Source organism: Eleutherodactylus coqui, chromosome 5 (genome assembly GCF_035609145.1).
Source record: "Eleutherodactylus coqui strain aEleCoq1 chromosome 5, aEleCoq1.hap1, whole genome shotgun sequence".
Classification (NCBI taxonomy): domain Eukaryota; kingdom Metazoa; phylum Chordata; class Amphibia; order Anura; family Eleutherodactylidae; genus Eleutherodactylus; species Eleutherodactylus coqui.
In genome coordinates, this window is record NC_089841.1 from 39587906 (window position 1) to 39609093 (window position 21188).

The following is a 21188-nucleotide window of genomic DNA, read 5'->3' on the forward strand; positions in this document are numbered from 1 at the left end:
GGATATAGCCACTGCCCTAGGAGGCGACACTAAGCAAAAAAAGTGTTAGCTCCTCCCCGCTGGCTATATCCCCCCCTGCAGGCACTCAGCTAATTAGTCTGTCTGCAAGCAGTAGGTAGCCAGTGGGAGTACATTTATACATATTGTGTTATATACATACCAAACATAAATCTGGTGTAATTCTTTGCCACCAAAAAAATGACCGAAGAACAGAGAGTTCCGGCAACCGCCTAAATAATAAGGGGTGGGTGCTGTGGCCCCCAATGAACGTGACGAGAAAGAAATTTTACGGTAAGTTATACCAAAAATATCTGTTTCTCGTCCGTATCATTGGGGGCCACAGCCTAGACCATGGGACGTTCACAAGCAGTCCCGAAAAAAACATATACTGGGTGGGCACTGCACGTGCGGTCAAACGACTGCCGCCTGCAGGATTTTCCGTCCAAGAGCGGCATCGGATGATGCGGCTATATGGACTCTATAAAATTTCGAAAATGTATGCACGGACGTCCAGGTGGCTGCCTTGCACACCTGGAGGGCTGAGGCTCCATGACGGACTGCCCAGGAGGCCCCCACCGCCCGTGTGGAGTGGGCCGTAACCCGAAATGGTGGCGAGCGTCCCGAGGCTCGATATGCTTCCGTTATCAGGGACCTTATCCATTTTGATAGGGTGACTTTTGAAGCTGCTAGGCCCCTTCGAGTCCCCTCCGGAATAACGAAGAGGGAGTTGGTCTTGCGGAAATCCCTTGTTCTCTTCACATAGGTTCTCAGCGCCCTTACTACGTCCAGGTGGTGTAGTAGTTTTTCCTTTTTGTGTACTGGATTTGGACAAAAGGAGGGCAAAACGATTTCCTCATTAATATGAAACTGAGAGACTACTTTTGGTAAAAACTCGGGTGATGGTCTTAGTACCACTTTGTCCTGGTGAAAGGCCATATATGGTGTTTGTATAGACAGTGCCGCTAGTTCCGAGACCCTTCGGATCGATGTGATGGCGACGAGGAATGCCACCTTCCAGGTTAGTAACCGCATCGGGATTTCCTTGAGCGGCTCAAACGGCTGGTCCGTAATAGTGTCTAACACGAGATTGAGCTCCCAAGTTTGGACCGGAGGCTTAAACGGGGGTGTTGTATGGGCAACTCCTTGCAGGAAAGTCCGTACTGCCATCCTGTTTGCAATTGGTCTTTGGAACAGTACCGTTAGTGCTGATACCTGGCCCCTCAGCGACCCTACCCTTAATCCTACTTCAAGGCCTGATTGTAGGAATGCAAGAATCCTGGACACCGAAAATTGCATTGGTTGTAAACGCCTCTCCTCGCACCAGATGAAGAAGCGCTTCCAGACTCTATAGTAGATTGCTGATGAGGCTGCTTTCCTGGCTCGTATCATTGTCTGGATGACATTCTCCGCATAACCCTTCCTTCTCAATACCTCGGTCTCAACGGCCAGGCCGTCAAATGTAGAGACCTGGAATCCGGGTGAACAAAAGGCCCCTGGGATAGCAGGTCTCTTCGCTCCGGAAGGTGCCACGGTGTGTCGTACAGCATCTCCATGATGGCCGCGTACCAGCTCCTTCTTGGCCAATTTGGTGCTACCAATATCGCCGGTCGCCCTCCCTGCTTGATTTTTCCCAGGATCCTCGGTATGAGCGGGATTGGCGGGAATACGTATAGGAGTTTGTACTCCCTCCACGGAATTGTCAGGGCATCGGTTGCCGCTGCCTGTGGGTCCCGGGCTCGGGACACAAATGGGTGTATCTTGCAGTTCAACCGTGACGCCATGAGGTCCACATCTGGTGTGCCCCATTTCCGGCATATCGTCTGAAAAATTTCTGGATGCAGGCCCCATTCGCCGGGATCTATCCTTTCCCGGCTTAGGTAATCCGCCATCCAGTTTTCTACTCCGGGGATGTACACCGCGGATATTGAGCTTAGATGCCTCTCTGCCCATGTCAGTATGGCTGCCACCTCGCTCATTACCGACGAGCTCCGTGTCCCACCTTGCCGGTTGATATAGGCCACCGCTGTGGTGTTGTCCGTCTGAATGCGTACGCTTTTTCTCTTGAGACTGGGCCCGAAGTGTTGGAGCGTCCGGTAGATAGCTCGCAGTTCTAGAATGTTTATGTGAAGCCTTGCCTCTCTTTGTGACCACTCTCCCTGAACCGATTGGTCCCTCAGTGTTCCGCCCCAACCCGAAAGGCTGGCGTCCGTCGTCACTACTGTCCATTGCCTGGGGCCCAACGGTCGCCCTGCCTGCAGTCTGCCAGGTCTCAGCCACCATTTCAGTGACCCCCGGACCTGAGGGGTTATCTGGATCTGCCGTTCCAGGGTCAGCCGGGACCCATCCCAGCGTGACAGTATCAGGTGTTGTAACATCCTTGATCGGAACTGAGCGAAAGGGATTGCCTCGAATGCTGCCACCATCTGGCCCAGGATAGCCATGCAGTATCTGATGGTCAGTGGTTTCCCCTGCCTTAGGGACCGGACGCCCTGCCGGAGCTTGTGTGCCTTTGCTTGAGGTAGCCGGATCCGGTGGAGGCTGGTGTCGAATATCATGCCCAGAAATTGCAAACGTTGTGTTGGTTTTAGGCATGACTTTTCGTGGTTCACTATCCAGCCGAATTCTTGTAGGGTTTTTATCGTGACGTTCAGGCTCCTGACGTTGTCGTCCAACGATGGTGCTTTTATTAGTATGTCGTCTAGGTATGGAATAGCTTCTATACCTTCCGCATGAACTAGCGCCATCACTGCCGCTAGTACCTTCGTGAAAACTCTTGGTGACGTAGACAGGCCGAATGGCAGCGCCGTAAACTGAAAGTGCCTTCCCTGTGTTTCGAAGCGGAGGAATTTCTGATGTGCTTCCCGGATTGGGATATGAAGGTAGGCGTCCTTGATATCTATCGAGGACAGAAATTCCCCCGGCTGCATGGATGTTATAACGGACTTGACTGACTCCATCCGGAAATGTTTTGTCCTGACGAATCGATTCAATCTCCTTAAGTCCAGGACCGGTCTCACTCTGCCATCCTTTTTGGGTACTAGGAAAAGGTTCGAGTAGAACCCCTGCCTCTCCTGGGCTCCTGGCACTGGTTTCACAACCCCTTGTGCTAGTAGGTTCTGTACTGCTTGTTGTAAGTTGGCTACCCCTTCCGGAGAGGACGGCACTCTGGACTTGCAGAAAAAATTCCGTGGGAGGGTTGTGAATTCGATTGAGTACCCGGATGTCACAATCTCCTGTACCCACTTGTCGTTCACGCGCCTCCCCCATGTCTCCCAAAATTGGGAGAGTCTGCCCCCCACCCTGATGACACTGGGTGGGGGCAGTGCCTCATGCCACGTTTTTTGGTCCCGCCATTTTCGATGTTCCGGGTCGTGGTCGCCACGTCTGTTTTGTTTTAAATGAGGGGCCCCTCTTTGACTCTGCAGGGGTTCTCGTAGAGTGGGACCACTGCCCCGCCCCTGGGCGGGATGGAAAGCGCCGAAAGGGCCTAAAGAACGGCTTCTTTCTTAATGGGGCCTTCTCCTTCCTTGCCGCCATTTGCGGTAGTGACGTGCTCTTGCCGCCTGTGGCGTCCTTTATCATGACATCCAGTTTGGGGCCGAATAGTCTGTCTCCTTCAAACGGCAATTTCGTTAGCGCTATTTTGGACGCTGTATCCGCTGACCAGCTCTTCAGCCAGAGTGTTCTCCTTGTCGCTACCGATGCGGCGGACGCCCGGGCCACAAATTTGGCTGCGTCAAGCTGAGCTGTGCATACAAACTTATTTGCCTGTATGATATTATCTGTCAGCTCGAGCAACTCGCTTGGTGGAGCGCCTGCTATGATGTCTTTCCGTAATTGTTTGGCCCAGGCTGTGGACGCCTTACTGACCCATGCAGCCGCAAATATCGGTTGCAAGGCTGTGCCTGTGGCTTGAAACACTGTTTTTGCCAAGGTGTCCAGCTTCCTGTCTTGCGGGTTCGCTAGCGTCGCTACTTCGGCTGTTGGCAATGCTGTGCTCTTAGCTAGTCGTGACACGGGTGGGTCGACTACTGGAGGTACCGCCCAACTCTTTTTCAAGCCCCCTGGGAACGGGTAAGTAATTTCCCAAGTCTTCCCGGGTTGCCTGAATTTTTTATCCGGGTTCTGCCACTCCTTGTTAAGGGCTTCCGAGAAATCCGGGTGGTCCGGAAAGACCTGTCGTGATTTCCTCTGTCGTCTAAACGACACCGTGGACGGGGCCGTTTCTACTGTTTCTTCCGTAACCTGGAGGGTTTCCCTTACGGATATCACCAGGCTGTCCATTAGGCTGGCTAGGCGTGACACTTGCTCTTCGTCTAGTTCAGACATTGACGAGGCATCAGAGCGGTCGTAGTCTTCCGACCCACTGCCCTCACCTGCCGTTTGTGCCGTGTCATGGGATGCCCGAGAGCACGACGCTCGTGGGGACTCATGGTGAGCCCGGGCCTGTCTTGTAGAATATCGGGATCGCGACGAGTGCCGTGATCTATGATACGTATGCACAGATTCTCTGGAGCCGTGGGAGCCGCGAGAGTCCCCGGACCGCCTGGACCTGGGGGACCTACCTGACCTCCTGGTGCGCCGTGACCTCCGGGGGGAGTCCTCGCTACTGCGGGACCTCCTCCTCTTGCGTGTCCTCCCTTGTGCGTATTCCGAGGAGGACGCATCGGAGCTAAGCTCTAACCGGCGTAAAATTGCCGCAGAGGATGAGGCCAGGCCGGAAACGGCAGCAGCCAGGGACCTTGCCCATTGGGGCTCGGGCCCTGGCTCCACAGGGGCGGCGGGGGGCACCGGAGTCCCTGGGGGAGCGCGTGCCGTGGTGCATCCCGCGCAGCGGGGGTCGGTTTGACCGTACGCAAATTTAACGCTGCATGTAGAGCAAGCGTAGTGCTTCACCCTCCCCTTGGCCGGGCTGGAACCCTCTGATCTGGGGTCAGACATGGTAACACAACACAATTTGCAACTGGTGGGTACCGTTTACAGGAATGCCTGCAGGGGGGGAGGGGAGGGCGAGGGGAGAACACCGCAAAGTGCCGCCTTGGGCAAGGCTTACCCGGTCTGGCAGCTGTTTGTGCGGTTCCCCCGGTCCAGCTGGAGCCTCTGGTCCTGACGTTTGAATGTTGTCGGGAGTCGACGCGGGTACACACACACGACCTCGTAGCGTTGGTGACCCGGCAGGCGTTGTGGCAGGGACTTGCTGCGGCGTTGTCACTGCTGCTGGTGCCCGAGACAGGAGGTGCTGCTGCTGTCCGGATGCTTCTCCACAGCAGAGGGACACTGCAGAGCCGGATGGCTGGACGGCTGCTGCTCAGAAGCGCTGCTGCCCCTCAGGCGGGCTGCTGCTCAGGCGGGCTGCTGCTCAGGAGGGCTGCTGCTCAGGAGGGCTGCTGCTCAGGAGGGCTGCTGCTGCGGGCTCGGGGAGCTGCACAGTGCCAGGCTCCGGCGTGCGTGTAGGCAAGCTGACACGCTGTGCTGCAGAGAGCGGCCATTCTTTTTCCTGGCTGCCCTTTTTAAGCTTGCCGCGCTCGGAGGGGGCGTGGCCTGGCCGGGAAGCGTCCCCGTGACCCGGAAGTGACGTCTTCCGGCCGTGACGACGGCGCTCCGCCCCCCGGAGCGCCGCGCCCGGAAGTGGCTTGCCGGCCGGCGCCCCGGCGTCCTGCCCTGCCCTGCCCCGCTCCGCTTCTATCCCTGCCAAGGGAGAAACTGCCGCCGCTGCTGCTTCTCTGCCGTCCGAGAGTTGTGATGCCCAGGTAACCTGCGTCTTGTTGCCGCTGCCGCCGCTGCGAGGAGGGAGTCCCGAGTGATTATTTTCTGGTGCTCTCATGTGGGGTCCCAGGTGGAATGCTGCCCTCGCTTAGTCCCAACAGGGTATTGTTCTGGGGGCCACAGCCTGTCCACACGTCGACAGCTCCAGCAGTGCTGCCCCCTACGCGTCACCGTCAGACAGTGCGCTACTCCAGGGAGGGGGAGCCCTATGGCTGGCGGGTAACCGACTCGGATGCGCATTGCATGGTCGGGCCCCTTTTTCTTCTCTGGGTGAGACGCCGCAGTAGTGGTGGAGACACCCCCTGCCTGCGTCTCCCCCGGGAGGCCAGTAAAGCCAGGGAAAAGCCCCGACTCCCCGGATTCCCGCGAATAGCTTTTCCTACGTCTGCCTCCTAGCAGACACTAAGCTAAAGACTAATTAGCTGAGTGCCTGCAGGGGGGGATATAGCCAGCGGGGAGGAGCTAACACTTTTTTTGCTTAGTGTCGCCTCCTAGGGCAGTGGCTATATCCCATGGTCTAGGCTGTGGCCCCCAATGATACGGACGAGAAATGTATTTTTTCTCACCCATTCTCCCAGCTCCAATTTATTTGGAGCTGGGGAGAATGGGTGAGAAAAAATAAATGGATTGGAAAGGGTTAAATCAGTTACGCTTCCTGTAAACGCTCCAATCCAGTATCTCGGATAACTGTGGTAAAATGAGAGCTGATACATGCCAACCAGCGCTGACCCCCAGGGATGCGTGCGTTTATCAGACCCAAACCAAACCGGCTGTTTACCACTCAGGGTATTTTATGTCCGCTTAAATCCAAAAATAGACAGTGAAGAATAAGTTCTGTCCTGCTATACAGTGCTGATCAGAATTCCAATGCCCATTCCACCTCCGTCACAAAATTGCCAGGAGCCACAAATGTGGGCATAAAGGGGACTCAGATGCCAGTACTTCTACCCATCTCCACAATTCAGCAATGCATTCTAAAACCAAAGATTGGTTTGAAGCAGGTGGTGTTGCAAAAGTTGCCACCACAGGTATACAGTGAAACTGTCAATGTCTCATGAAATCAGTTATGCTTCCTTTGATCGCTACGAGGACAGAGAGACACATGAAGAAATTTGAGTGGCCAAAGCAGGACCCCGCGCTGCGCAACGGATCGGGAGCAGATTGCAGATACCGACGATCGCAGACCCTGAGGGATGTGTGCGTTTCTCAGGTCTAAACCAATCCGGCTGGTTACCACTCAGGGTATTTTACGTCCGCTTAAATCCAAAAACAGACAGTGTACAATGAGTTCTGCCTTGTTATACAGTGCTGATCAGAATTGCAACCCCATGCCACCTCCGTCACAAAATTGTCAGGAGTCACAAACGTGGCAATAAAAGGGACTCAGATGCTAGTACTTCTAACCATCTGCACAATTCAACAACGCATTGTAAAACAAGAGATTTGTTTTAAGCAGGAGGTGTCACAAAAGTTGCCACTACAGGTATACAGTGAAACTGTCAATGTCTCATGAAATCAGTTACACTTCCTTTGATAGCTACAAGGACAGTGGGACACATGAAGAAGTTTGAGTGGCCAAAGCAGGACAATTCATTCTGTCTAGGTGTCAGATAGCTGGACACTGTGCTGGGATACATTTGTGGACTCTGTGGGCATATGATGCTGGGACCAGCACGTTTGCTGTACTGTAGTGGTGAGCCTCCTCAAAATTGGTGGCAAGAACCTGGAAGTGGCCCTCCGAAAAAATGCTTTTAAAGAGACTATGGTGCCCTCTGAAGAATTGGCTGTTCAGCATGCTTACATGCTGGTTTAGGAGGAGGAGAATCAGAGAAGGATAGACCAAGCTACTTCTATCATTGGGACACACACTTGGGCCTATTATGCAGATGCTTTCAGCAAAAAGCAAATAAAAGAATGAAAAATGAGAGGAGTTTTGTTAGTTCCTATATAGTCTGTGTACACCAGTATATTGTATAGAACCAGTAACAGTATGCAGTATACAGCCAGGATGCTTGTGAATGCTTTGTGGCCACTACTGGTCGCAGGCAGCCAAACTGACGATGCACAAGAATGGAGTTGCAGTCTTAAAAAGGACTGTTAGGTTCCAATTATTCCAATCTCATGCCACCTTCATCACAAAATTTAATGAGCCACAAACGTGGGCATAAAGGAGACGCAGATGCCAGTACTTCTACACATCTGCACAATTCAACAACCCATTCTACAGCCAAAGAGTTTTGTACCCTGAGTGCAGTTGAACCCCTGAAACATTTGTTTACCAAGAGTATAGGCGAACCCTTGAAAGATTTGTGTACCAAGAGTATAGGCGAACCCCTGAAACATTTGTGTACCAAGATTATATAGGAGAACCCCTGAATCATTTGTTGACCAATAGTATAGGCGAACCCCTGAAACAATTGCTTTACCAAGAGTATAGGCGAACCCCTGTAACATTTGTATTCCAAGAGTATAGGCGAACCCCTTAAAAATTTGTTGACCAAGAGTGTAGGTGAACCCTTGAAAAATTGGTTTACTAAGAGTATAGGCGAACCCTGGATTAATTTGTTTACTAAGAGTATAGGCGAACCTCGGAAAAATTTGTGTACCAAGAGTATAGGCGAACCCCTGAAAAATTGGTTTACTAAGAGTATAGGCGAACCCCGGAAAAATTTGTTTACTAAGAGTATAGGCGAACCCCGGAAAAATTTGTGTACCAAGAGTGCATGTACCCCTGAAAAATGTGTTTACCCAGAGTGCAGGTGAAACCCTGAAATTTTTTTTCAACATAGAGCTCGTGCTTGCTTAATTTGCTAACAGAGCCTGGAGGCAGACCTCCGAAATTAGTTTTTACAGAGCCTTTTGGCCCTCTGAAAAATTGGCTGTTCCGCGTGCTGACTTGCTGGTTTAGGAGGAGGAGGATCAGAGAAAGATAGACCAAGCTACTTCTCACCTTTTTTTGAATGATAGAGGGTGCATGGTTCTTCTGTTCCAGCTTAAAGAATCTTTATGTTACGATGCTTTCTACAGGTGAAGAAGAGAAGTCAGGGAAAATCCAGGCTTTGTTCATCTTAATGAGTGTAAGCCTGTTGGTGCTGTCAGTTGACAGGCGGGTATGCTTATCCGTGATAATCCCCCCAACAGCACTAAACACCCTCTCTGATAAGACGCTAGTGGCAGGGCAGGCCAGCACCTGCAAGGCGTACAGCGCTAGTTTGTGCCACGTGTCTAACGGAGGATGTTGGTACGGTCGGCTATGTACTCCCTCACCAACTTTTTACAGTGTTCCCTCCTACTCAGCCTAGACCGGGGAGTAGTGACACAGTCTGGCTGGGGAGCCATAAGAGCCTTGGAGAGCGTTCTCCTGCCTGCCTTGGACATGCTGCCTGTACCCCTAATCTCTCCTGCTACTTGGCCCACGATGTATTGTCATTCCCTCATCTCCTGTTCTCTCTGCAAAGTGTCTGCCTTAATACTTAGCAGCGACCTTCTCAGCAGGCAAAGCAGCAGGATGGTTACACTGATAATAGCTCATCGCTGATCACCATTTGTGTTGACTCATCAAAGTTTCCTAACACCTGACAGATGTCAGACATCCATGCCCACTCCTCTGTGAAGAACTGCAGAGGCTGACTACCACTCCAACGGCCATGTTGCAGCTGGCATTCAACAATAGCTCTACGCTGCTCATAAACCCTGGCCAACATGTGCAACGTTGAATTCCAGCGCGTGGGCACGTCACACAACAGTCGTGCACTGGCAGCTGGAAGCGATGTTGCAGTGTCCTGAGGGTGGCAGCATCTGTGGTGGACTTTCTGAAATGTTCACACACGCGACGCACCTTGCTGAGCAGCTCAGACAAATTGGGGTAGTTTTTAAGAAAGCGCTGAATCACCAGATTGAACACGTGGACCAGGCATGGCACGTGTGTTAGTCTGCCAAGCTGCAGAGCCACCACCAGGTTATGCCCATTGTCACACACGACCATGCCTGGTTGGAGGTTCAGCAGCGACAGCCACAGATCTGTCTGATCCGTCAAACCCTGTAACAGCTCTTGGGCGGTTTGCCTCTTGTCACCTAAGCACAGGAGTTTTAGCACGGCCTGCTGACGCTTACTCACGGCAATGCTGAAGCGCCTCGAGCTACCGACTGAAGGCGATGCGCTCACAGTTAGTAATTGAGAGGTGGAGGAGGAGAAGGGGGTGGGGGGTTTGGAGGAGGTGGCATAATAAGCAGGAGAAACTATGACCGAGGTAGGACACACAATCTTCGGTGTGGGTAGCGCTTGAGCGGACCCAGGATCAGACTCAGTCCCAGCCTTCACTAGGTTAACACAATGTTCTGTCAGGGAGATGTAGTGTCCCTGTCCGCCAGCACTTGTCCACGCCTTAGTGGTTAAGTGGACCTTCCCAGAACCGCGTTGTGTGAGGGTACGGTTTATATTCCATGACATGTGCTAGTGTAAGGCAGGGACGGCACAGCGGGAAAAATAGTGGCGAATGGGGACCGAGTACCAAGGGACGACCGCCGCCATGAGGTTACGGAAAGCCTCGGTTTCTACCAGCCTATATGGCAGCATGGTCAGGCTCAGTAGTTTGGAGATATACACGTTTCAATGCATGGGTTATGGACAGCTGAACGCTGCGCTGGGACACATTGGTGGAGGCAGTGGAGGACCGTGGAGGTGAAGGGGTGGGTGCAGGCTGGGAGACGCTCGTGCATGTGTCCTTAGAGGGGGAACGCATCTCAGTGCCAGGATGTGACCCAGGGGAAGAGGCAGTGGTGTGATCCGCAGGTGGTGAATGGCCTTCATTTCAACTCATTGGGTGCTTAGCTATCATACGCCTGCGCATGCTGGTGGTGGTCAGGCTGGTAGGGGTGGCTTCCCTGCTAATCTTGGTGCGGAACATCTTGCACACCACTGTTCGTCGGTCATCCGCGCTCTCATTGATAAACCTCCAGACCTTCGAACACCTAGCCCTGTGCATGGGAGCTTGACGCGAGGAGGTGCTGTGGGGAACAGTTGGGGGATTACTTGCTCTCGTCCTGCTTCTCCCTTTGGCCACCCCACTTCCTCTGCCACCCTGTTCTGCTGCTGCACTTGCCTCCCCCTCTGAAGCGCTGTCTTCAGTAGGCTTACCAACCCAGGTCGGGTCAGTCATCTAATCATCCACCAGCTCTTCCTCTGAATCCTGACTTACTGCCCTAACAACCACCTCACTGATAGACAACTGTGTCTCATCATCATCATTCACAAGTACCTCTTGAGAGACTACTTGGAAGTCCCCACCCTCATCAACCTGAGTCTGTGAAAGGTCCAAATTTGGGGCATTGGTCACAACAAATTCCTGAGGTGGCTGATGAACAGTTTTTTCCGACTCGGAAAAGAAGGGACCCAAGAACAGTTCCTGGGAGTATGCCTGTTCTGAATCTCTCCTTTTCCTGCAGTGACCAGGCTGGGAGTAAGGAGGAGCAGCCTGAGCATTCAGAGGTCCAGTGCCTTGGCTAGCGTGAGTGGACTGCGTGGAAGACTGGGTGTTGGATAAATTACTGGATGTGTTAGCCGCTATCCATGTCTTCACCTGATTGCACTGTCGTGCTTTTAATAGTGGTCTACCACGCAGACCTGCTATATGTGAGATGAAGATAGGCAGCATAGATACATGGCGCTCTAATAATCCATCAGCAGCAGGCACTGTTTTTCCCCGCCCAGGACCTCGGCCCCTGCCCACACCCTCATTCGGACACCCACGTCCTCGACCCTTACCCCTAGTCTTCATCATATTAGACAATGCACTTGTACAAAATGCTATGCAAAATGAGAGTTATTTTGCGTACGCTTATAGGTCAAAATAGACATAATAAACAGTGTATTCTGTTGTTAGATAGCGTGGATTGACAGCACCCCCACACGGGTATATAGAGTGCGCTTTAAACCCCAAAAATACAAATTTAAACATTGTATACTGTTGTTAGAAGGCGTAGATTGACAGCACCCATACACGAGTATATAGAGTACGCTTTGAACCCCAAAAATACAATTATAAACAGTGTATACTGTTGTTAGATAGCTTGGATTGACAGCACCCACACACGGGTATATAGCGTATGCTATCCGCGGGCAAAGAAAAAATGTAAACAATGTATGCTGTTGTTAGATAGCGTAGGTTGACAGCACCCACACATGGGTACATAGCGTATACGCTGTCAGCGGGCAAGAAAAAAAAATTGAACAGTGTATACTATTGTTAGATAGCGTAGATCAGTGATTCCCAACCAGGGTGCCGTGAGAGGCTGCCAGGGATGCCGCGGCTCTGCGGCTGGAAATCACGTCGGCAGTGGTGTATTACGTCGCCACCGAAAGTTAGGTGGGGACATAATATACCAGCTGTGACATTTGCTGATGCCCCCAGCATGTGATAGGCTGTGGGTGCTCTCAGTCAAATGTGTTCCGGCCCCCTGCTGCCCATTCTGCTGAATGTCCCTTTGCCGGTCCTCTTGCTGCTCCCTTTGCCGCCGCTGCCTTTAATCTCCCCCCGCTGACCGGGGCTTAAAACCCCAGCGCTCCTGCCATTAGTGGTCCCCGGTCCTCTGTCTGCTCCGCTGTAGACCGCCGGAGCTCTTGCTGCTGACCTCACTGACCCCCACCCCGCTGGCTGCTGCGGTCGCCGTAGCTGCGCTGCCACTGTTGGCCACACAGCTGTCACTCACCCCACCTCGGCGCTGTGTGTTTTCCTCGTCTCTCTTCTGTCGTGGCTGCAGGGCGTCCTGGCTGCTGACACTCAGTCCTGGCGGCCGTGCAGCTATGCGTGTGTGTGTGTGGAGGCGGGGGGGGGGGTTTATGAAGAAGTTTTGTGCCCCTGCTGGAGGGTTGAGGCTACCATTACTTTTACTAATAGGCTTACATTATTAGGTGTAAACAGCTAATAATGTAAGCCTCAGGGCTGATTCCCACGGGCGGATTTGCACCGCATATCATGCGGTGGAAATCCGCCGCGTTGCCCCGCAGCTATTAGGTTTTATTGAACCTAATAGCGCAATGTTCACGGTGCGGAATTCCACCATGGAATTTTGCACCGTTAAATCACAGGTACTCACCCGCGGCATGTTCTATTCTGTAGCACAGCGGAAGATAGTGTGAAAACGCTTCCCCGCCTACCGCCAGCTGCATCATGTGATGCTGTGGGCGTGTCATGTGACGCTGCCAGCGCGTCACATCATTCTACCGACGCGTCACGTGCTCTACTGCGCATGTGCGCCGGAACATCATGCGGGATGTCGGGTGGCAGATCCGGAGGTAAGTATGGGGTCTCTGGGGGGGCGCCGTGACGGGCTCTGGTGTGGAATTTCGCTTGCGGAGCCCGTCACGGGCGTGGGCACTAGGCTTAAGGCCCCTGCACACGGGTGGATTTCCCGCAGAATTTCCACCCCTGCCTGCCTGCATAGTATTGCACTGCAAAACACAATTCTATGCAGACGGCCGCGATTTGTCCTTGTGAAAATACACGCGGATAACAAATCATGGCATGTTCTATTTCTGTGTGGGTCTCGCAGAGGCCCACACAGAAATGCCACTCCTGGCACATTACAGAGCCAGAGCCGCGAGAGAAGGGGTGTGGGTGGGGTCCCGGATGTCTGCAGGCGGCCCTACACTCAAACTACCCCTAACCCCCCCCCCAGCATGGGCTCAAACTCCTTCCACGTTGCTGTCGGCCTCTCAATAATTACTACCAAGGCCACTGTGGGAGTCGCCATTACCACTGGGGCCAGCAATATTAGGGGTTGCCATTACCATCGGGGCCAGTAATATAGGGGGTGGCTATTACTACCGGGGCCACCAACATGGGGGGGACTATTACTACATGGGGCGGATTAGTTGTGTAATCTATAGTAGCTGTAGCAGCAAAGTGGAGAGATTTTAAAAATCATCAACACGTGTGGAAACAATCTGTACAAAACCCGCGTGGACACCGACATGTGAAGGATTTAATTCCACAACATGTTAATTTTAAATATAATGTATATCAATAGCCCACCAAGCGCTCCAGCATTTCTCCCTGTGTTTTTTTTTTAAACAGCCCTGTCCTTTTTATAATGATCTAGGTAAAAATCCTATGTAATAATAAGCCACGCCCATGACCACACCCATAACCACACCCCTTTTTGGTAGGGGTGCCGTGCCATAAAATTTTTTCTCCCTGGGGTGCCCTAGGCTGAAAGGGTTGGGAAACACTGGCGTAGATTAACAGCATTCACACACGGGTATATAGCGTACGCTGTCAGCGGACAAACAAAAAAGTTAAACAGTGTATACTGTTGTTAGATAGCGTAGATTGACAATACTCACACACGGGTATATAGCGTACGCTGTCAGCGGGCAAAAAAAACCGTAAACAGTGTATATTGTCGTTAACGTAGATTGACAGCACCCACACACGGGTATATAGCGTATGCTTTGAACCCCCAAAATACAAATTTCAACTGTGTATATTGTTGTTAGATAGCGTAAATTGACAGCATCCACACACGGGTATATAGCGTACGCTTTGAGCAGGCAAAAAAAAAATTTCAACAGTGTATACTGTTGATAGATAGTGTGGATTGACAGGACGCACACACGGGTATATAGTTTACGCTTAAAGCCCCCCCCCAAAAATGAAAAATGATAGGAGTTTTGTTACTTCCTATCTAGTCTCTGTACACCTAACCGCAACCTCTAACCTACACTATCACTGTCCCTGAATACCAGCAGGTCTGTCCCTCAGCTAATTCAGCATGCATGTGAGGCGAGCCGTGGGTGACCAGAGTTTTAATACTCGGAGGTAACCTGATCAGGCCAGCCAGTCACTGCTGTAGACATGCACAGGGTTGGCACGTCGCAGCGGGATGTGCCAAAGCCTTCCCTGCATGTTTATTGGCTAAAAAATGGCACCAAGCATGTGGGGAGGAGAGGATGAAATTTTCTCGAGCACTGCGTGGTGCTCGCTTGAGTAACGAGCACCTTTGAGTATGCTACTGCTCGAACGAGCATGCTCGCTCATCTCTGATCCTGTTCTGACATAATTCTATCTTTAGATTTTTTTTTTTGCTTCATAGTGTTTTAAATTGCCCCTTTTACATATTGTCCTGGCTTTATCTCTCCTAATCCCTTGTTGTTTTTATATATGTTTACGTATTATTAATTCAGTAATTTGATTTGGAACAATTGTCTTGCGTTGTGCCCGAGCCTGATCAGCTGACCAGATGATGTCACATGTGACTGAAGGCACGCAGCTTTTAAATTCTGCCTGTTACCTGTCTCTGTAAGTGACCCAATGAAGGTGTCAATGTGACACCAAAATGCGCTGTTCCTATTACATCAGTTGTATTGAATGAAGCCCTGTTTTCCAGCAGTGTCGTGTATCCTCTTCCTCTTCTGTGGTACAACTGATTAAGGTAATAATGGTATGTTGCGTTACTATTAGAGATGAGCGAGCATACTCGCTAGGACAATTGCTCGATCGAGCATTGTCCTTAGCAAGTACCTGCCCGCTCGGGAGTAAAGGTTCGGGTGCCGGCGCGGGTGACAGGTGAGTTGTGGCAGTCAGCAGTAGGGTGCGGGGGGGAGAGAGGGAGAGAGAGATCTCCCCTCCGTTCCTCCCCGCTCTCCCCCGCCGCCGGCAGCCGAATCTTTGCTCCCGAGCCGGCAGGTACTCGCTAAGGGCAATGTTCAATCGAGCAATTGCCCTTAGTGAGTATGCTCGCTCATCACTCGTTACTATACGGTCACAAATAATTTTTTGGGCAGATTCTGCATCAAATCTGTAAAAATCTGTGTACCATTGCTTTTCTCAACAATCTGCAGAATACTCCATACAGCGTAGTTTATTTCTGTACATGAACTTGAAATCAGTTATCACTACTCAATGCGGACTCCCCACCAAATCTGTGTTGGGAAATCCACATATGGATTTGACTATTGAGGGCTCAGTCAAACGAGCGTTTTTTTTTTTGCGCAGCTATGTGCACAAAATAACTCTGCTCCACGCATCTTAAAAATGCGTGTGATCGAAGCTCCATGCTCATTGCTTTCAATAGGGCTAGCACTAGAGATGAGCGAGCGTACTCGGTTCGGGTGTTTTTGCACTCGAGCACCTCTTTTTCCGAGTAACTGACTACTCGGACGAAAAGATTCAGGGGGCGCTGCGGGTGAGCGGGGGGTTGCAGAGGGGAGTGGGGGGGGGGAAGAGAGAGAGAGCTCCCCCCTGTTCCCCACTGCTACCCCCACTCCACCACGCCGCCCCCCGAATCTTTTCGTCCAAGTAGTCAGTTATTTGGAAAAAGCGGTGCTCGAGTGCAAAAACACCCAAACCGAGTACGCTCGCTCATCTCTAGCTGGCACTACTGCAGCCGACCCCATTGAAAGCAATGGGCTGCCGGCAACCCCCGCAGTGATTTTCGGGGAAGGGCTTGAAATATAAGCCCTTTCCTGAAAATCATCCATAGCTGCAGTAAAAAATATATACATTACCCCCGCCGCTGTCGGGGCTCCGGCACATCTTCTTGCTGGCTCCCCAGCACTGCTCTGAAGCACTTACTGCTGCCCAGGAAATTAAAAATCCCCACCTCCAGAAAGTGCTGGGTCTGATTGGCTGAGCACTAAGCTAATCTCAGGCAGTGCTCAGCCATTCATTAAATGACAACTGAGCGCTGTCTGTGATTGGTCACAGTGCTCAGCCAATCAGAGGCAGTGCTTCCTGGAGGGGGTTTTCAATCCCCAGCCACCAGAAGACAGACGAAGACTGCCAGAGACATGGAGAAGAGCCGCACAGTACTTCTAGGTGAGTTAATTATTTTTGTACTATTGCTAGGGCTGATTTTCAAGAAAGGGCTTATATTTAAAGCCGTTCCCCCGAAAATCACTATGAGGGTTGCCTATATCCCATTGCCTTCAATGGGAGAACATCACGTTCCTTTGCCACACCTGTCACAGCTGTGGCAGGGGATCACAATCTTCTCAGCATGTTTTCAATCGGGCCGGCGGGGATGCTGCCAGCCCCATTGACAACAAGGTGAATCCCCTCGACTGAAAGCATCCAGGGTTTCACATCCAAGGAATCTCCTGCTGCAGCTGTCACAGCAACAGCATGGGTTAGCGATCCGCTCCCATTGCTTTCAATGGCGGGGGCAGTAACGCCAGCAGGCTCATTGAAAGCAATGGTCCTCTGCCACAGCCGTGGCAGGGGATTCTTTTGTCCCCGCGGGGAGTCCCATCATCACTGCACACTATGACAGTGACAGTGCTTCTTTTTGGCAGTAACAACACATATAGGGGCTGTTTAGTGAATCCTTAAAGCCATAAACTGACCAGCAAAGGCGGGGTAGTTTGGCAGCACAGACAAGCAGACAAGGCTTGGCACTGGTGTAAGAGAGCAGATCCAGATGCTGGCAATGACGTAGTAGAGCTCAGCAGGTCTCTGGCTATTAAGTGGTTACTAATTAAAGGTATAACTTGTCATAACAGTATTATTCTGCTGACTTAACTCTTTTGAATATTTATTAGATTTTAGATGCTTTACTGTTTACAGATGTCCTATAATGACTGTCCTTCGGTTATTGGCTGGGACTTTTTGTTACCTCATTTATTTTTTGCATTTAAAGGATGATTATTCTGTAAAAGAACATGCTATAAATAAGAACTCTGTTTGAAGCATGTAAGCGCAATTGTGGAAGTTGGTTTTTACCATGAAATTTAAATTAATTGCTGTTTTTATCCTCGAAGCCAAGAAAGTGTTGGAGTTTTGTTTCTATGGTTGTTTACAGTGTACTTTGCACCTGTCAGTGCCCCCATGGGAAGTGTATCTATGCAGTGAGCTGGTGTTTGGAGTCGCATTTACATGTGTAGCTAGTCCTATTACCTGGTAATGGGAGCTGCCGGCGGGTCTCCATCATGGCCTCCTTATACAGATCCTTGTGTCCTTCTAAATACTCCCACTCCTCCATGGAGAAATAGACAGCGACATCCTGACACCTTATAGGAACCTGACAACACAATATACAGTCATCACCCAGAAGCCTCCAGTGCTGTTACTGTATAATGTCCCAGTATTCCCTGCAGCGTCACCTCTCCAGTCAGCAGCTCAATCATCTTGTTGGTGAGTTCTAGAATCTTCTGTACATTGATGTTCTCATGTATCAGGGGGCGAGGTGGGGGCCCCATGATTGGGCTCTGGGGTCTTCCCCATCCATCACACACAGGGGCCCGGCAGCCATCACTAGAGGTCTTCACTACTGTGTAATCCTGTATATGGGGAGACAGTAATAAATATCACTGCAGACATTTCCAGAGTCCATCACCTCCCCAGTGACATCATCTGTTATTACCATAGATAAGAATGATGTAATGTGACATCATCAGAATCTCTCACCTCTCCAGTGAGCTGGAAGAGTGTCTCTATGATGAGATTTATTATACCCTCCACCATCTTGTTCCTATCCTTCTTCATCCTATAAAGTAGGGAATTGAATAGAAAGAACATCAGAAAACGTAAAAACCACACAATATCCCACATAAAAATTACCAATTAAAGGAGATAATAAACAGAAACATTTGAGGTGATACATTGTGGACTTTTACGCCTAACACTATGGGACGTACATTTACATCCAGCACCGTCGGGTTATGTATGAAGGGAGATTGCGAGACGATCTCCCTTCATACAATGCGGACGCAGGCTGTTTCTTACAGCTCCAATAAGCCACATGGCTCAGCAGAGCTGTTAACCCTTTAGGGGCCGCTTCCAATTCTAACAGCGGCATTTAGATCCACAAGCCGATTTACGTGCGCCAATCTCTCTCCGTTCGGCGCGAGACAACCCCGATGCAGGGGTTAAAAAAGAACACCGGAGAGTGCTTACCTGAATCCCCGCGCTCCGGTGACTTCTTACTTACCAGGGCTTCTGTGCGGTCCATTGCCGATTCCAGCCTCCTGATTGGCTGGAATCGGCACGTGACGGGGCGGAGCTACACGGAGCTACACGGAGCCCCATTCAGAAAAGCAGAAGACCCGGACTGCGCAAGCGCGGCTAATTTGGCCATTAGACGGCGAAAATTAGTCGGCTCCATGGAAACGAGGACGCTAGCAACGGAACAGGTAAGTGAAAAACTTCTTATAACTTCTGTATGGCTCATAATTAATGCACAATGTACATTACAAAGTGCATTAATATGGCCATACAGAAGTGTATAGACCCACTTGCTGCCGCGGGACAACCCCTTTAACTGTTTAGATGCCTCGGGCAGAGGTAACCACATATCTAAACAGTCAGCTGGAGGGGGGCCCCTGCCTGCATCTCATTGGTGCACCTTACAATGCAATCTGAACGCAATCTGAGGATGCCGATGGACTAGCATGTGTAGCGACCCATTCTTGCATTATTGAGTACCATGAACATGTAAGGGAGACTGTGTCACCATATACATATATTGCACTGCATTTGATTATATGTCTGTATCTCTTGTATCTGTGCCTTGCCTTAGCAATGGAGAGATCTCCTACTATCAGTCAGCCCCTCTGTGTTACCTGAGTCCTGATTGGCAGAAGAAAGGTTAAGCCAGAAGATGTTAGAAGCTTCTGGAAGGGGAGGTGGTATAAGACCCTGCACTTCCTGTTTGGGTCAGTGTAGTGCCGTGAATTATCTGCTCATGTAGCATACAGCACCCAATGCTGCAGGATTGTTATCAGCTTGTATGTGGAGCAGGAGTTATAGTATTCCTAGATTAAACTCAAAATGAAGCCCATGGCTTAGACAAGACACATGTGATAACGTAAGGGTATACAGGCTAGTGATAAGTGCAGTATAAAAGTTGGGACCACCTCGATGAACCAATCACAGTCATTCAATGTTGTCTTTCAATGAATGCCTGTGATTGGTTAATTGAACGCTGGCTCTGATTGGCTGATGTGGCGCTCAATGACCTAATCAGAGCATTCCCTTACTGGAGGCAGGGTATTCAAGCCGTGCTACCAGGAAGAAATGCTCTGTTGGCATTCAGGACTATACGGAAGCCTGCAGCAGTGACGGAGACTAGCGTAAGGGACCCGAATGCCGTCTACTAGGTAACTGTTATAAGACAACACCCATAAACAAGACACTGTGCCTCTTTTGGGGCGAAAGTGAATATAAGACAGTGTCTTATATAAAGACTCTGGGACAGGGTCGATACATGGCGTGTTCACCTTTTACCAATATGGATGAATAAAGCAGCATCTTATATGATGCATTGACATTTTACCACTGGATGCTGCTCAACTTTATTTGTTTTCGGTACATGAATTTGGGACCCAGGAGTAGGGTTCCTAGTCGAGCTTTGCATAGTGGACTGCCTCACACCATTGGTGATATACACTGGAGTGCTGCTACCATCTTTTCGCTTAACCCCCAAAAATAAGACACTGTGCCTCTCTTGGGGCAAAAATTAATATAAGACAGGGTTTTTTTTTCAGGGAAAAATTGTCTATAACCTGCTGCTAAATATTCAGTAAACTTCTAGTTGCAGTTTTCACAACTTCCTTGCCACCGAGTTGTTTGTCTGGCACTGATCACCTCGAGCACCTAACACAATATCTGCCAGGGTGTCTGAATGCTGTAAAAACTGGCATTACAAAGAAGATCAAATCTTCTGTGCCTTAATTACAGATTTGTTTGTGTTACAGCGTAGCAAGGGTTAACCCATTAAGCACATGGCCTATTTTGACCATACAGAGATAATGATTTTTTTTTGAAGATTTTCATCAATTATCAAAAGCCATAACTTTTATTTTTTTGTCGGCATTGCCATATGTGGGCTTGTTTTTTGAGTGCCGAACTGTAGTTTTTAGAGGTACCATTTTTTGAATATATATAATGTATTGTAAAACTCTTTTTTTTTTTGGAGGACAGGGAGAAAAAACATTTCAATTCTGCCAGTGTTTTTTTTTTTTACAGCGTAAATAATACAGAATGAGGCTAGATTCAGACGAACGTATATCGGCTGGGTTTTGACGCCCAACCGATATACGTCGTCTCTCTCTGCAGGGGGAGGAGGCTGGAAGAGCCAGGAGCAGTGCTCTGAGCTCCCGCCCCCTCTCTGCCTCCTCTCCACCCCTCTGGACTATTTGCAATGAGGAGAGGCGGGGCGGGGGCAGGGCTAATTCTCAGGACGTAGCCACGCCCCTATCCTACCTCCTTTTATTGCAAATAGTGCAGATGGGCGGAGAGGGGGCGGGAGCTCAGTTCCTGCTCCTGGCTCTTCCATCCTCCCCCTCCCCCGCAGATGAGGACACCGTATATCGGCTCGGCGTGAAAACCGAGCCGATATACGGTCGTCTGAATCCACCCTAAATGACAGGATGCACTTTTTTTTGTGGGTCAGTACGATTATAACAATACCAAAATTATATATTT